The 14,786-nt window shown below is 49.1% G+C and overlaps 1 protein-coding gene across 1 annotated transcript in view; it reads right to left on the reverse strand.

Moving 5' to 3' along the window:
- The window catches only part of LOC140420295 (uncharacterized), a 35,667-nt gene continuing 20,881 nt past the window's right edge, over positions 1-14,786 (reverse strand). Inside the window, exon 3 of the transcript XR_011946273.1 lies at positions 1-3,252. The gene's annotated coding sequence lies outside the window, so the exon portion shown is untranslated. The remainder of the gene's footprint in view (positions 3,253-14,786) is intronic.

Below are 14,786 nucleotides of genomic sequence, written 5' to 3' on the forward strand. Positions count from 1 at the left end.
GGGGGGGGGGGGGGGGAAGAGTCTTTCTGACTCCTCACTCAATGTCACTTCATTATTTCCCATTTCTTTTCTGGCTCCGCCTGGGGTAACATCTACTCCATCTTTTCTTCTCCTGAATTAGCGCCGTGAGTTCTCAGTTACTGGTACATTAGGACAGATGCTTCAAGGAACAGATCAAACATGGATGTAAAAGATTCTCCAGCTCTCTCTTTCTGGACAGTTCTTACTCAGTATTATTTCTCCCAAGCCCTTCATTGTCCCATTATCGCTTTAATTTCACTCCCACTTTGACCATGTCCAGTGTGTTTAATTCGATCCTGATTGTTTTTAAGTCAGTTTCTCTCTGGAGTGTGTCAATGTCTTGATGGTGTCACAATGGTGTCTCAATCCCCTGGCCACATTAACCATTTCATCTCCTGCTGTGTCTCCAGTCGCTGTGTGTGTTTGGGACCCGGTCTTTGTCCATTACACCATGCCACTAGATTCTCTATCTCCCTCCTGTACGCTGACCCATTGTTGTTTGAGATCCGACCCACTACGGTCGTGTCATCAGAAAACTCATAGATGGGAGCGGGAGCCAAATTTTGCCACAGTCGTGTGTGTACAGGGAGTATAGGAGCTAAGTACGCAACCTTGTGGAACCCTAGTATTGAGGACTATCGTGGAGGAGTTGTTGTTTATCCTTACTGATTGTGGTCTATGTATCAGGAATTCGAGGATCCAATTACAGAGGGAGGAGCCACGTCCTAGGTCTTGGAGTTTTGATGTGAGCTTGGCTGGGATTATAGTGTTGAAGGCACAGCTGTAGTTAATGAATAGGAGTCTGATGTAGGTGTCCTTGTTGTCGAGTTGCTGCAGGGATGAGTGTAGGGCCAGGGAGAAGGCGTCTGCTGTGGACCGTTGCGGCGGTATGCAAATTGCAGTGGATCAAGGCACTCTGGGAGTGTGGAGTTGGATGTGAGTCATGGCCGACCTCTCGAAGCACACCATAATGATCGCTGTCAAGGCCACCGGATTGCAGTCATTGAGGCACGTTACCTGGTTCTTCTTTGGCCCTGGTATGATGGTGGTCTTCTTGAAGCAGGTGGGAACGTAGTAGGGAGAGGCTGAGGATGTCCGCAAACACGCCTGCCAGTGGGTCAGCGCAGGATCTGGGTGCGCGATCTGGGATCTCGTCAGGACCCATCGCTTTCTGAGGGTTCACTTTCAAGAACGCCATTCTGACTTGGGAGGCTGTGACGGTGGGTATTGGTGTGTCCAAGACTGCTGAGGCAGTTGACAACGGTTTGTTGGTTTCCTGCTCGAAACAAGCATCGAATGCATTGTGTTTGTCGGGGAGGGGTGCGCTATTGCTGAAGATTCTACTCGGCTTTACTTTGTAGCCCATTATGTTGTTTGAGCCTTGCCATAACCAATGTGAGTCCATGTCGTTAGTCTGTGACTCTAGCTTCACGTGATATTGTCGCTTGGCGTCCCTGTTGGCTTTGCAGAGGTCGTACCTAGATTTACAGGTTGAGCCACCTGTCTTGAATGCCTCAGACATGGCCTTCAGTAGGGAGTGAATCTCCCAATTAAACCATGGTTTCTGGTTGGGTAAGATACGTACTACCTTCTTTGACACACAATCTTCTACCACTTGCTGATGAAGTCTGTGATGGTGCTGGCATACTCGTTTAGTTTGACTGCTGAGTTCTTGAATATGGACCAGTCCACTGACTCCAAGCAGTTGCACAGGAGCTCTTCTGTTGCCTCGGACCAGCACTGCACGACCTTCTTAACCGGATTCTCTGCTTAAGTTTCTGCTTGTATGCCGGGAGAGGGAGCGCCATCTTGTGGTCCGATTTTCCGAAGTGCAGCCAGTGGATGGATCATCAGGCGCCCTTGATGTTTGTGCAGCAGTGGTCAGGGATGTTGGGGTACCTGTCGGGACAGGAGATGTGTTGGTGAAATTTTGGCAGTACACTCGAGGTTGGCCTGGTTGATGTCCCCGGCCACGATGAACAAGGCCTCCGGGTATTCGGTTTCATTGTTATTTATAGCGGTTAGAATTCATCAAGCGCCTTCTTCACTTCCGCCTGGGGTGGGATGTAGACCGCCGTGATGATGGCAGAGGTGAACTCCGTGGAAGGCAGTATGGACGGTACTTCACAGTCGGGTATTCCAGGTCCGGGGAGCAGTAGTTCACCAGGGTCGCCACATCCGAGCACCAGGAGTTGACGAGGAGACAAACCCCTCCACCCACTCCAGGTTCAGTCCTGGATGTGATTAACAGCAGGAATAACAGCAGAATCCAACCCAACATTACTTGTGAACCCTTTGGTGTCTCAGCATGTTGGACGACTGAGTGAATCCCTCCCCACAGTGAGAGCAGGTGAATGGCTTCTTTCCAGTGTGGACTCACTGGTGTGTCAACAGGGCAGATGAATCACTAAATCTCTTCCCACAATCAGAGCAGGTGAATCAAGTGTGAACTCGCTGGTGTTCCCGCAGTGTGGATGACTTTCGAAACCTCTTTGTGCAGTGAGAGCAGCTGAATGGTCTCTCCTCAGTGTGAATGCGCTGGTGGATCATCAAACCTACAGCACGTTTGAAGCTGCTCCCACAGTCAGAGCATTTAAAGGGTCTCTCATTGGTGTGAATGACATTGTGGCTCAGCAGGCTGGATGACTGAGTGAATCCCTTCCCACACACGGTGCAGGTGAATGGTCTCTTCCCGGTGTGAACTCGCTGGTGTGTCTGTAGGTTGGATGACTGGGTGAATCCCTTTTCACACACAGTGCAGATGAATGGCCTCTCCCCGGTGTGAATTCGCTGGTGTGTCTGCAGGCTGGATAATTTAGTGAATCCCTTCCCACAGTCCTCACATTTCCATGGTTTCTCCATAGCCCGGATGATCTTGCGTCTTACCACGTTGGACGATCAGTTGAAGCCTCGTCCACACACAGAACATGTGTACAGTCTCTCCCTGATATGAATGATGTAGTATTTTTTCAGACCATGTAACTGGTGGTTGAAGCTCTTTCCACAGTCAGTGCTCTGTAACAGTCTCACATGGGTGTGTGTGTGTGTGTCTCAGTGTTTTTCTAAACACACCGATGTTTAAAATCTCTTGAAGCTGACAGAATAGACAAACATTTCTCCTAGATTCAAAGGTCGATGATATTCGGTTCCCAATAATTGAATGACTCAGTCAGCTCTTGACGTGATATTTAGTTTGAGATATGCACCTCAAATTCCTCTCGTTCGAACTTTCTGCAAAAAAGATTTTACAAAAACCATCACTGTCAGTACAAGATAGAAATTCAGAACAGACAATTCTAGTTTCTATCGAACATTGTTTGCTCTCTCTCTTTCCCTCAAATGCTCTAAATCTCCATTCCACACAATCTCCCTCTATTCTCACTCTGCTGTATCTAATATTCACCCTCCCAATTCTCCTGAAGGCACTGAATCAGGCTGATTGACAGATCCAAGCTCACTACTTCCTGTCCTGGACACAGAGGCTGCCAGACAGATATGTGTCTATGTTACTGGACAAAAAATATGTGTAATATACGGACTGGATTCACTTCCTTTCCCTCCCAATTCTCATCAAGGTGCTGATTGATGCTGATCAACAAATCTAAACTCACTACAACCTGTACAAAAGTAGAGACTCTCCATCTAAGTGTATTTACTGATTAGAGATGGGATGATTCTGAGGAAGAATTTTATTTAGTCACGGAGTGGTCCCTACTGAAGGCGACTGCCCACAAGGGTTGTGGAAGTCGAGATGATCAATAATTCAAAATAAAATATGAAGAAAATAAACTTGCAGGGGAACAGGGATATCGAGGGGCAACGGGACTGACTGGATTGCTGTACAGAGACTCAGCATTGACTTGAGTTACCAAATAGATTCTGTCAGTGCTGCAATGACTGTATGGCTGGAAATATATAATGTAGGTCCAGTACTATATGACAAAACTAGAACTAATAATACATGTATTTTCTGACAGAACCATCAATAATATATATAATACATTCCATATATCTCTGTCCGATATAACAATTTAAAAAATTCATTTACGAGACGTGAGAGTCACGGTTCAGCCAGCATTTATTGCCCATCCTTAGTTGCCCTTCAGAAGGTGGTGATGAGTTGCCTTCTTGAACCGCTGCAGTCCTTGAGTTGTAGGTACATCCCCTGTGCTGTCAGGGAAGAAGTTCCAGGATATCGCCCCCAGCAACAATGAAGGAAGGGCGATATATTTCCAAGTCCAGCTGGTGAGTGACTTGGAGGTGAACCTCCAGGTGGTGAGGTTCCCGGGTATCTGCTGCTCTTGTCCTTCTAGATAGTAGTGGTCGTGGGTTTGGAAGGTGCTGTCTGAGGAAACTTGGTGAGTTACTGCAGTGCACATTGTAGATGATATACACGGCTGTGTAACTCTCAGGATCTTGGTTGTAGGGGATTCAGCGATGGTATTGCCACTGAATGTCAAGGGGTGGTGGTTAGATCCTCCTTTGTAGGAGATGTGTTCGTCGGTGTTGGAGGGTTTGAATATTTGTGGAAGGGAGAGCAGTCAAGCGGGCTGCTTTGTTCTGGATGGTGTAGAGAAGCATCTTGAGTGTTGTTGGAGCTGCACTCAACCAGGCAAGTGGTGATTATTCTATTACACACCTGACTTGTACCTTGTAGATGGTGGACAGGCTTTGGGGGTCAGGAGGTGCGTTACTCGCTGTAGTCTTTGACCTGCCCTGGTGACCACCATATTAATGTGGGTAGTCCAGTTCAGTTTCTGATCAATGGTAACCCTCAGGATGTTGGTTGTGGGGGATTCAGCGATGGTATTGCCACTGAATGTCAAGTGGTGGTGGTTAGATCCTCCTTTGTAGGAGATGGTCATTGCCTGGCATTTGTATAGCACAAATGTAACTTGCCACTTATCAGCCCACATCTGGATACTGTCCCGGTCTTACTGCATTTGGACATGGACTGCTTCATTATCTGAGTCGTCGTGAATGGTGCTGAACATTGTGCAGTAATTCGCAAAAATCCCCACTTCTCACCTTATGATGGAAGGGAGGTCATTGATGAAGCAGCTGAAGATGGTTGGGTTTGGGATACTGACCTGAGGAACTCCTGGAACTGAGATGATTGACCTCCAACCACCACAACCATCTTCCTTTGTGCCAGGTATGACTCTAACCGACGGAGAGTTTTCCCCAATTCCCATTGACTCCATTTTAGCTGGGTCTCCTTGATGTCATACTCGGTCAAATCCTGCCTTGATGCCAAGGGCAGTCACTCTCACCTCACCTCTGGCATTCAGCTCTTTCGTCCATGTTTGAAAGCTGTAATGAGGTCAGGAGCTGAGTGACCCTGGCGGAACCCAAACTGAACGTCTACGAACAGGTTATTGCTCAATAAAGTGCTATTTGATTGCACTGTTGACTCCTTCCGTCAGTTTGCTGATGATGGAAATAAACTGATAGGGAAGAAATTATGTCCTGTTTACTGTCCCCTTAAATGTCAGCCATCTCCTGGGGAAAGCAGCCCTTTAATTGTGAACATTAGGAAAGAGATGATCCTTTTAGCCAGGCAAATAAATATGTCAAGCTGAGGGAGCAAAGGATGTCAATGTCTTTAAGAGATAGCGAAACCTGGGCGAACATTTGCAGAGCCTGCACCCTCCCTGGATTCATTTCCTTTCTCTAGTTATTGCAAGTCACCAATTGAAGGTCAGACTGAGAAAATAAAGTGTTTTACTCACAGATGTTGGAGACAGGGAGATGATTTAGTCTGTGTGCAGCTCAAGCTCATTCAGGGTTGGAGGAACAACAGCTTTGCTCGGCAGAAACCTCCATGTCCAATTTCCGCATTGAGACAATGGGGGAGCTCTGATTGGCGGAGGAGCAGAGTCCTTCCGGTCCTCCAATCTTCCTATTGGTCACAACTCAGCAGTGTCACCGGAGGTGAGCTCCCTCTGCACATGCGCAGAGTCCCCTCTCCCTGAGACCATGCGCAGTCCCGGGTGGGGAGAGAGGCAGTCATCGATAGCCGGAACTGTCAGCCAGTTGCTTGGAAACCTTGTCTCCAGGATGGGTCGGGGAGGGGAGAAAAATGGACGGGGGCGGGGCTCCTGTATCCGCGCGCGGGGCGAGTGCACTCAAATGCAGTGACGTCACTGCGGAATGGATTTATTCCTATTGGTTGATTTAAAGGACGAGCATCTTTGTGATGTCACAATGTGGAGGTTGGACAATGAGTTTCAGACTAAAACTTCCTCCTCTGGGCAACATCTGGGAGCAAATCAATGTCTCCCCCTTTCATAAGATCATAAGATATAGGAGCAGAATTAGGCCATTTGGCCCATCGAGTCCGCTCCGCCATTTGATCATCGCTTATCTCATCCTGGCCTTATCTCCACTGTCCTGAGAGTTCTTCAGAACCCTTCAACCGATTAAAAGTCTAACTCCTCCCTAAATGTACTCACTGTCCCAGCTCCACCGCACTCTGGGGTAGTGAATTCCACAGATTCACAGCACGTGGGAGAAGCAGTTTCTCCTCAACTCTGTTTTGAATTTGCTACCTCTTATCCAAAGACTATTACCTCTCGTTCTTGAATGCCCCACAAGAGGCAGCAGCCGCTCCAAGTCTACTTTATCTTTCCATTTCTTGTCTCATTCTGGGGGGGATGTTGGTGACTTGCAGCAACTGAAGAGAAAGGAAGTGAATCCAGTCTATGTTGCACACATTTTGAGTTCAGTAATATCGACATATTTCTGTCTGGCAGTCTGCATGGAGATTTTCAGGCCTGTCCAGGACGGGAAGCAGTGAGAATGGATCTGCCAGTCAGACTGAATCAGCACCTTTAGAGAATTGGGAGGATGAATATTACATACAGCAGAGTGAGAATGGAGAGAGAGTGTTGGATGGCGATTTACAGCTTTTGAGGAATGAGAGAGGAACGAATGTTTCATAGGCACTAGAATTGTCTGTTATTAATTTCCATTAGGTTTACAGGTTTACAGCTTCCGCAATGAGACAATGGGGGAGTTCTGATTGGCGGAGGAGCAGAGTCCTTCCGGTCCTCCAATCATCCCATTGGTCACAACTCAGCAGTAAGGTCTGCGGATGTGAGCTCACGTGTATATGCACAGCTGCCCCTGTCGCTCAGACATGCGCAGTCCCGGGCCAGGGGAGAGGAAATCATCGATAGCCGGAGCTGTCAGTCGGTTGCCTGGAAACTGTATCGAGGAAGTGTTGGGGGAGGGGAACAAAAGGTGGGGGCGGGGCTCCCGTGTCCGCGCGCTGGGCGTGTGTGCTCTAACGCAATGACGTCAGTGCGGAGCGGATTTATTCCTATTGGCTGATTTGGAGGACGAGCTCCTTTGTGATGTCACACTGTGGAGGTTGGACAATGAGTTTCAGACTAAACTTCCTCCTCTGGGCAACATCTGGGAGCAAATCAATGTATCCCCCTTTCATAAGATCATAAGATATAGGAGCAGAATTAGGCCATTTGGCCCATCGAGTCTGCTCTGCCATTCGATGATGGCTGATTTCATCCTGGCCTTATCTCTACCATCCTGAGATTTCTCCATAACCCTAAACCCGATTTAAAATCTGTCTAACTCCTCCCTACATTTACTCCTGTCCCAGCTCCACCGCATTCTGGGGTCGTGAATTCCACAGATCCACAGCCCTTGGGAGAAGCAGCTTCTCTTCAACTCTGTTTTGAATTTGCTACCTCTTCTCGTTCTCGAATGCCCCACAATAGGGAGCAGCTGCTCCAAGTCCACTTTATCTTTCCATTTCTTGTCTCATTCTGGAGGGGACGTTGGTGACTTGCAGCAACTGAAGAGAAAGGAAGTGAATCCAGTCTATGTTGCACACATTTTGAGTTCAGTAATATCGACATATTTCTGTCTGGCAGTCTGCATGGAGATTTTCAGGCCTGTCCAGGACGGGAAGCAGTGAGAATGGATCTGCCAGTCAGACTGAATCAGCACCTTTAGAGAATTGGGAGGATGAATATTACATACAGCAGAGTGAGAATGGAGAGAGTGTGTTGGATGGCGATTTACAGCTTTTGAGGAATGAGAGAGGAACGAATGTTTCATAGGAACTAGAATTGTCTGTTCTTAATTTCCATTAGGTTTACAGGTTTACAGGTGGGCAGCACGGTAGCATTGTGGATAGCACAAATGCTTCACAGCTCCAGGGTCCCAGGTTCGATTCCGGCTTGGGTCACTGTCTGTGCGGAGTCTGCACATCCTCCCCGTGTGTGCATGGGTTTCCTCCGGGTGCTCCGGTTTCCTCCCACAGTCCAAAGATGTGCGGGTTAGGTGGATTGGCCATGCTAAATTGCCCATAGTGTCCAAGGTTGCCCTTAGTGTTGGGTGGGGTTGCTGGGCTGTGGGGATAGGGTGGAGGTGTGGACCTTGGGTGGGGTGCTCTTTCCAAGAGCCGGTGCAGACTCGATGGGCCGAATGGCCTCCTTCTGCACTGTAAATTCTATGATTCTATGATTAGATGATTATTTACCGAAAAAAAGACTTCAGGATTTGGAAGAGTCACTTGGTTATGGGCAGCATGGTGGCACGGTGGTTAGCACTGTTGATTCACAGTTCCAGGGTGCCAAGTTCGATTCCCGGCTTGGGTCACTGCAGAGTCTACATGTTCTCCTCGTGTCTACATGTGTTTCTTCCGGGTGCTCCGGTTTCCTCCCACAAGTCCCGAAAGGCACGCTGTTAGGTAATTTGGACATTCTGAATTCTCCCTCAGTGTACCCGAACAGGTGCCAGAATGTAGCGACTAGGGGCTTTTCACGGTAATTTCATTGTAGCGTTAATGTAAGCCGACTTGTGACAATATAGATTATTATTATTAATCAGGACCTGAATATCATTAGTAGAACCATCGCTGCAAAAGATACTTCTGGAGTTAAGGATTGCCAGTCAGGCAAAGGAATCGAATGGAAGTAAACACAGGAAAGAAGAATCACATTGGGCTGGTTCCAGGAGAATTGAGTGACAACTTCAGCGACAAAACCATGGAGTGTGATTTTTGATTGTGTTAAAAGTAAAAGGGCAACGTTCTATTTATAGTTTATGGGATACGTTCCCTATAAAAATAGTGTTCAGGCATTGTTATTTTTCGTTTGTTTGTTGCAGTAAAAGTCATAAACTTGAAGTTTTTGTCTTATGATTCTTTAGTTTGTTCACTGGGTTTAGAATTTATCTTTTGAAGTTATTGATCTTTTCAGAGATCTTACGCAGTTGGTCTTGAGTCACAAGTTTCAACTTCCCATTTAAGCCTCAGGCAACTTGCTGTCTCTCTGTTCCTCATGTCAATGACAGCCCAGTAACAGAGCTGAGGGCTGGAGATGCTCTGATCCCTTGTCAGAGCTGGAATCAGTAGAAAGAACCATAGTTTCAGGTTGAGCTGTGTGTTAGCTGCCCGACCATGATGACCATATATAAATAGCTAACCAGGTAATAGGTTGTGATGAGGGTTTATAAACAGACCCTGGGTAGACGAGTTAACTGAAGGTGTGGGTTTGTCAGCTGTACAGTGAAACCAGGCTTCCAACAGCCACAGAGACCTGTAATATTGGACACTGGGTTTAACCCTGTTCTGTATTAAACAGACCTATCTGATACTGGGTTATTGTGATAGTTAATCTGACCCTTAATTCATTCAATTCCAAAAGTGAATAACATTGATTCAAGTACAGTGATTACTCTGTTAATCTGTGAACAAAGTGGTGTCAGTTCATGAAGATGTGTCTGAACTCAATTTCATTACTTATTTTTGTTACTGACTAGGGTCTCTCCCACTCTCGCTCTCTCCTCTCCCCTCTCTCTCCTGCCTCCCTCAGTCCCTGGTGCTCCTCTCTCTGGTGCCTCTCTTGCCTTCTGTCTCACTGTTCTCCCTCTCCTGTCTCAGTCTCTGGTGCTCCTCTCTTCTCTTTGGTGCCTTTCCCTCTGCTGCCTCTCTCTCTCTCCTCAATGCTGAGGAAGGCAGGTGGGGGCAGCCCAATGGCACAGTGGTTAGCATTGTTGCCTCACGGCACCGATGTTCCAGGTTTGATCCCGGCTCTGGGTCACTGTCCGTGTGGAGTTTGCACATGAAATGAAATGAAAATGAAAATCACCCTTGTTTGCATGGGTTTTGCCCCCACAACCCAAAGATGCGCAGGGTAGATGGATTGGCCACAATAAATTGCCCTTTACTTGGAATTTATTAATTGGTTACTCTACGTTTATATTTTAAAAAAGGAAGGCTGGTGGGATAGTTTCCTTTGGTAGCCGAGGGCCAAGAATATAAGAGCAGGGAGATTGTGCTGGAACTGGATCAAACACCAGTTAGACCACAGCCGGAGCACTGTGGACATTTCTGGTCACCACATTACAGGAAGGATGTGATCACTCGAGAGAGGCTGCAGAGGGGATTTATGATGATGTTTTACGGGATGGAGAATTTTAACGATGAGGAAAGATTGGAGAGGCTGGGGTTGTTCTCATTGGAACAGAGGAGGCTGAAGGGAGATTGAATTGAGTTGTGTGTAATTCTGAGGGGCTCAGATAGAGTGAATATTCCCCTCAGCAGAGTCCAACCCCTGCAGTCAAACATGAAGTCGCTGGTGTGTCAGGAAGTGGGATGGGTGAATGACTCTCTATCCGCACAGAGAACACGGAAACAGCAGCTCCCCAGCTTGAACTCGCTGGTGTGTCAACAGGCTGGAGGATTGGCTGAATTCCTTCCCACTCCTGGAACATTTTTCAATGTCCTCTCCCCAGTGCCAGCAGGCTGCCTGACTGAGTGAAGCTCTGTCCACAGACAGAGCAGATGAATGGCCTGTCGTTAATATGGAGATGCTGGTGTCATATTGATATTGTTCATTCCGGGGACTTCCGGTGACAACATGTCGGTGGATGTCACTCGTTAGGTGGCTCCTGCGAGAGTCTCGGACTTTTGGACGTTTATGTCTGGTTTTGGGACAGCTTTTAGATGAGTTGTTGTGGGAAGTCATAAGGAGGCTGACGAAGTCCCAGAGGAAAGGTGCTGGAAAGAAGGGGGTGAGCGAAGGTCCGCCGGCGAGTGCTGCTGTGAGTCCTGCAGGAAGGAAGGTGGCGGGGGCTGGGTCGTCGGGTGGGGCCGCTCCCCTCACCGGGGAAACTCTGACCGAGGTGATGTCAGAGCTTCAGACATAAGTAGATATTACCCCTTTGAACTGAATTGGCCACATTCCTCTCGGAGGTCTGTTCTATTCTCTGAGCCTCACCCATTTGTCCCGGTTGATCCTCGGTCGTCGCTGAAACGGAATCTTTGATGCTTGGTTCTTATTCTCCTTCTGACCCGTGTCCCAGACAGGTCAAATTTACTCTACTTCGAACTGTCGAATGACATCTTTCTTCTAACCACAGATCCATTCTTCAGACATTGTGGTTCAAGGTGTCAACTCAGGTTCTGCTCGGCATTTCATTGGTGGTTTGGGAGGCTCTGAAAGTGGTCGTAAGGGGGGAGGTGATCCTGTTTCAGGCCAAGGTGGATAGGAAGGAGAGGGAGGAATGCCAACAACTGATGGAAGAGATTTTGGAGGTGGATGGGAGGTAGGTGGGGGACCTGGACCCAGGGCTCCTGGCAAAGAGAAAGGAGTTACAGGCGAGGTTTGACCTATTGTGCACAGGGAAAGTGGTGCATCAGCTGAGAAGGTTCAGGTGCGGGACAGGATGGAGGAGTTGGTGGCGGCTCCGGAACAGATTAATAAGGTGTTTGAGAGAGTTAGGGAGGAAAGGGCGGCTAGGCAGCAGCTGGTCGACTCCATACTGGAGGTAGACCGTAAATACTCCGAGGCCCCGACCGTAGAGCTCCTAGCGGAGAGGAAAGAGCTACAAAGGAACTTTGACCTGCTCTCCACCAGGAAAGCAGTGCACCAAATCCGCCAAGCACGTGGGAAAAACGGGGCCTGGAAGCACCACTAGTACTGGGAGAGATCATGGACAGCATTAGCTCCATGCGGCGGGGAAGGCACCGGGACCAGACGGGTTCCCGGCGGACTTCTACAAAAATCTGCGACAGCACTGGCCCCGCACCTGCGGGCGATATTTACAGACTCGCTGGCTAAGGCACACTGCCACCCGCGCTAGCACAGGCCTCAATCTCGCTGATACCTAAGAAAGACAAAGCCCCAACGGAATGTGGGTCATACAGACCCATCTCAATGCTGAACGCAGATGCCAAAATACTGGCCAAAATCCTAGCCAAAAGGCTAGAAGACTGTGTACCTGAGGTGGTCGCAGAGGACCAGACGGGCTTTGTCAAAGGTAGACAGCTTACCTCGAACATCAGACGCCTGTTGAACGTGATAATGACCCTCTCCGGGGAGAGAACACCAGAGGTAATCGTCTCCCTAGACGCAGAAAAGGCCTTCGACAGAGTCGAATGGAAATACCTCAGAGGTACTGGAGCGGTTCGGGCATGGAACAGGGTTCACCTCCTAGGTAAAGCTCCTATAAAATAATGAAAAAAGTGAAAATCGCTTATTGTCACAAGTAGGCTTCAAATGAAGTTACTGTGAAAAGCCCCTAGTCGCCACATTCCGGCGTCTGTTCGGGGAGGCTGGGACGACAACGCTCCTATGGCGAGCGTACGGACCAACAATACCAACTCCCGATACTTCCAGCTGCACAGGGGCACCAGACAAGGATGTCCACTGTCCCCGCTGCTGTTCTCTCTAGCGATCGAACACTAGCAATCGCGCTCAGAGCAGCAAAAAGCTGGAGGGGATTCGAAGGGGAGGCAGAGAGCACAGAGTCTCACTCTATGCAGATGACCTGCTCCTCTACATTTTGGACCCACAGAGCAGCATGGACGGAATCATCGCGCTCCTGAAAGAGTTTCGCGCCTTCTCGGGCTACAAACTCAACATAAGCAAAAGCGAGATCTTCCCCGTACACCCACAAGTAAGTGGGGCAGCACTAACGGGACTGCCGTTTAAACAAGTCTAACACAAATTCCGCTACCTGGGGATCCAAATAGCCCATGACTGGAAAGGGATCCACAAATGGAACCTCACCAGTCTGACAGAGGAAGTAAAAAAGGACCTGCAAAGATGGAACACACTCCCACTCTCCCTCGCGGGGAGGGTCCAGACGATCAAAATGAATGTCCTGCCCAGGTACCTCTTCCTACTTAGATCCATTCCGATCTACATCCCCAAGGCCTTTTTCAAAGCGCTGGACAAATTAATCATGGCGTTCGTATGGGGGGGGAAAAATGCTCGGATCCCAAGGAAGGTCCTACAAAAAACAAAATCCAGGGGGGGCTAGCCCTCCCAAACCTACAATTCTCCCACTGGGCGGCGGCGACGACCGAGCGAATAAAGAGATGGATCAAGAAGCCAGAAGCCGAGTTGGTGCGCGCGGAAGAGGCCTCCTGCAGGGGGACCTCCCTCCGGGCCTTCGCCACGGCAGCACCCCCAACCCCACCCAAAAAACACTCCAGCAGTCTGGTGGTGATAGCCACCCTCCAATCCTGGAACCAACAACGGCAGCAATTTGGCCTGTCCAGAATGTCGGACAAAGCTCCCATCTGCAACAACTATAGGTTCACACCAGTGCTGACTGACGCCACCTTCAAAAGGTGGGGGCAGGACGGAGGGAGACTGACAGTCAGGGACCTATGCATGGACGGCAGGATCGCAACACTGGACGAACTGACAGAGAAATTCCAGCTAGCCAGGGGGAACTAACTAAGGTATCTACAGCTCAAAACCTTCCAACGAAAGAAGACAAGGATGTACCACAACCGCCACGACAGACATTACTGGAAGAACTACTAGACGCAAGCATACTAGGTAAAGGAAACTGTAGTGACATGTATGACCGACTGATAGAAAGGGCCGACACCGTACTGGACGCAACAAGAAAGAAATGGGAGGAGGACGGGACTGAGATAGGGCGGGGTCTCTGGAGCGAAGCACTGCATAGAGTCAACTCCACCTCCACGTGCGCACGGCTCAGCCTGACACAGCTAAAAGTGGTACATAGAGCCCACTTAACAAGAGCCCGTATGAGTAGGTCCTTCCCGGAGGTGGAGGATAGATGTGAACGGTGTCAAGGAGGCCCGGCCAACCAAGCCCACATGTTCTGGTCTTTACCCAGGCTTGCAGGGTACTGGACAGCCTTCTTCGACGCATTGTCCAAAGTGATGGGGGTGAGGGTGGAGCCATGCCCGAAAGTGGTGGTTTTTGGGGTATCAGACCAGCCAGGTCTATTCCTGGGGAGGAGGGCGGACGCCCTTGCCTTTGCCTCCCTGATCGCCCGCCGGAGAATCCTGTTCGGCTGGTGGTCAGCAGCACCACCCAAAGCTGCAGACTGGCTGTCCGACCTCTCGGAATCTCTCCAAATGGAGAAAATCAAATTCGCCATCCGAGGGTCAGACGACAGCTTCCACAGAACGTGGGAGCCATTCACCCAATTGTTCCGGGACCTGTTTGAGGCCAACGAACAAGAGGAAGAATAGCCAGGTAGCCAAGAATCAGGGGAAAGTGGCCAAAGCATGAAAGGGAGAGATAGACTGGGGGGGGGGGGGGGAAGACACACACACACACGACACAGCTAAACCTAAGAGGAAAGTAAGGCGAACCACGGGAAGGGGGGAGGGGAGGGATTCAGGCTGATTGACAGATTCACGCTCACTGCTTCCTGTCCTGGACACAGAGACCTGAAAATATTCATGCAGGCTGCCAGACAGATAGATGTCGATATTACTGGATGGAAAATGTGTGTAATAT

Source organism: Scyliorhinus torazame, chromosome 5 (genome assembly GCF_047496885.1).
Source record: "Scyliorhinus torazame isolate Kashiwa2021f chromosome 5, sScyTor2.1, whole genome shotgun sequence".
Lineage (NCBI taxonomy): Eukaryota > Metazoa > Chordata > Chondrichthyes > Carcharhiniformes > Scyliorhinidae > Scyliorhinus > Scyliorhinus torazame.